At 40.6% G+C, this 2,835-nt stretch overlaps 1 protein-coding gene across 1 annotated transcript in view; it reads right to left on the reverse strand.

The window, feature by feature from the left end:
- LOC136678128 (protein CASP-like) overlaps positions 1 to 2,835 on the reverse strand; it is a 161,258-nt gene that overhangs the window by 16,807 nt on the left and 141,616 nt on the right. The gene's annotated exons all lie outside the window — the stretch shown is intronic.

Consider the following 2,835-nt stretch of genomic DNA (forward strand, 5'->3'; position numbering starts at 1 on the left):
TTACCCAATACTGCCGGCAGTCTATCAGTCTAAAAATTAAAATTAAAAAAAGTAACTTGCCCTCTTATAATCCAATACATAATAAAAACAACCGGAGAACAGGAGTCAAACAAATTCCAAAATAAGAGTCAAAAATGAAAATACAGCACCTATAAATAAGCCGAATAAACTGTAACTCTATATGATGCTTTAGGATATGGCAATAAAAGGAACCTAAAGGTAATAATAATAATAATAACAACAACAATAATAATAATAAAACAAAAAGGATAAAATCCGCTACTTCATTAGAAGCCTAATAACGATAATGATTGATAAAAACAGCTTATGAGAAGAGAGGAAGGGTGGCAGTTGTGCACTCTAAGTGTGCGCAAGTATGTACAACCAATCCCACACAAGAACTGTAGGGCAAACGAGACAGAAACTCTCTCTCACTCACACTCACACACACACAAACATATAGGGGAGGCAGTGGACTGGCAGGCACTGAGAGCATCTGATATATCAACAGTGTCGAAACCTCTTTAAAGGGTATACGCAGGTTTAAAAGGCATTGGAAACCAATCCTAGCTGCTGCCCAAACTGGTCAGGGATACTGGTCAGTTTACTTCTTAAATTTTTGGCTGGGGCACTTTAGTGAGAGGAAATCTTACGCTAAACTTTGGCATCACATTTTCCTCAAAGCTCAGATTAGAGCAGTGTTGTTGCTGTTGTCTTTATTGTTAATTTGAACGGGAAATTTCACAGTTGAAAGGTGGCGAGGACATAAAGCCAGGTATTTACTGGTTAATCATTTTACTCCCACAGTTTCAACAGACATTGCATTTTGATTAAAACAAGGAGCCGGCCTTTTAAATAATGTCCTGTGCAAGAGTCAAACCCCCTTTATTTAGTTCATATTCCATCGCAGTGGAAATGAATGACAACATTTAAAAAACGATGCTGTAGATACGTAAGACTCCAGAGTCTGGATCGTTAAACGTTTTTGAGATTTGACGGCAACAGAAGAGGAAAACGCGGACTATACTTAGACTCCTGTTAACGTGAATGAAGCCGGACTCATTTATTTTATTAATAAATTAAATAAAGGGTTTGGACTTTCTGCACGGTGACCAACCACGCTCCATACGACCAGGGACATGACCCAGGGACTTAAACGCTTTGCTGCGTACCCTTTACAGAGATATATCAGATCGCTAGGAAGAAAGGAGGGGATCCATGGCATTTAGTGAATGAGTTCCATTTCTACAAATGAATGTGAGCAGGAGGGTCATTACGAACAAACCGAAACACACAGGACGTACTCCTCGCACCCCAAGTGTGACCCTCCCACACTTGGAAAACGGGCGCATGGATGGTGGAGTGTTTTAAAGTGAACTGTGCATCTCTTGGCGACCTCGGAGGGAAAAGGAGACAAAAACGAAATAGAACCTCCCCAAGAAACTTTAAAAACCAAACCTCGACACAGTACCACAATCTACGGAGTACAGTACTACAACCCCCACAATCCTCTGTCCAGTCCATTTCCTGCAACCACTGCCAACAGTGTGGTCTTTCCTCAAAGACACTTTCCTCTTAAAGCAGGCCCTTCTTGTCCTTGACTCATTTTGTTATGATCTCTGTCGACATCTTGTTCTGTCCATATTTTTGTTTTTCTTTTCCTTTATCATTTCCTGAAGGCTAAAACAGAGGGTGGTAAGAAATGGTATCCCAAGTGGTGCGGACCGTACAGGCCTTATTAAAGCTGTGAAGTCAAATGTGCACTGTTTTAAGAGCTCTACAAAATTAAAATCATATTAATAATAATAATAATACCACTACGTCAGCTACCACGATATAATCGCATTTTTTGTCCTTTTTTTCCTCGTCACCTTGCATCTTTTTTTAAAACCTAAAATTGTGAATAAAAGTGATTTAAAATCTTTTTTTTTCCTCGTGTCAATTCTCCCTTCCAAAATGTGTTTTTAGTTTCTTTTTTTATTATTTCTTTTTCTTGTCCTTTAGAGTCAATAGACTGTGCAATCTCTTAGTGGCAACCGAATTGCTATATTAGAACTTGTTCTTCTTCAGAGGACTTCCCAGTTTTACAAAAAAAATAAACACAAATATAGTTGGAGAAATGTAGGGGGCCATTAGATGGCCGGAGTTGAGGACGTGGAGGAGTGGAAGCTGGAGGGGTGAATAGAAAAAATGCACCAAGGATGAAGTTATTCATGTTTTCCTTTGCTTTCGCCATTGTGTTGTTCTCTTCTTCCTCTCTTGGTCTCGATCCTCTTGCGTTTCGGCCGGTCACGGTGGAGCGACGAAACGAAGAAGATGCCCTTGATTGAAAATGCTATACACACACATGTGGACTTTAAAAAAACCAAAAAGTGTAACAGTAACAAATGAATCAACAGTGTGAAAAACCAGGGCTTTCTAAAGGGAGGAGGTGTGGGTCTGTATTTATGTTTTGAGGTGACCTCCTCTTTAAAAGCCCCTGAAGGAAAAGAGCCCTAGCTGAGAGAGATATAAACAGAGAAAGAGAAAGAGAGGCAGCTTGGCCCTTTGGGCTGCCCGCTTTAATGCTCGTGGTTAATGCTCGGGTGACCGTTGACCGGCGGGAGAGGGTTTTAGGGCGCTGTGCCGGACGGGACGGCTAAGTGCTTTTTCATCTCAGTAACAACGACCTTGTGCGGTCCTTCACCAGGGCCTGCTGTTGATTTGCTTGTTTTCGTCCTTTCGGTTTCGTCCACTTTTTCAATTCTCTGTTCTCTTCATCAGGAAGAAAAAACAAAACAAAACAAAACAAACAAACAAACAAAAAAAACCCAGTCAGTATCAAAGATGGCCACG

The sequence above is a fragment of the Hoplias malabaricus genome, chromosome Y (genome assembly GCF_029633855.1).
Source record: "Hoplias malabaricus isolate fHopMal1 chromosome Y, fHopMal1.hap1, whole genome shotgun sequence".
NCBI lineage: Eukaryota > Metazoa > Chordata > Actinopteri > Characiformes > Erythrinidae > Hoplias > Hoplias malabaricus.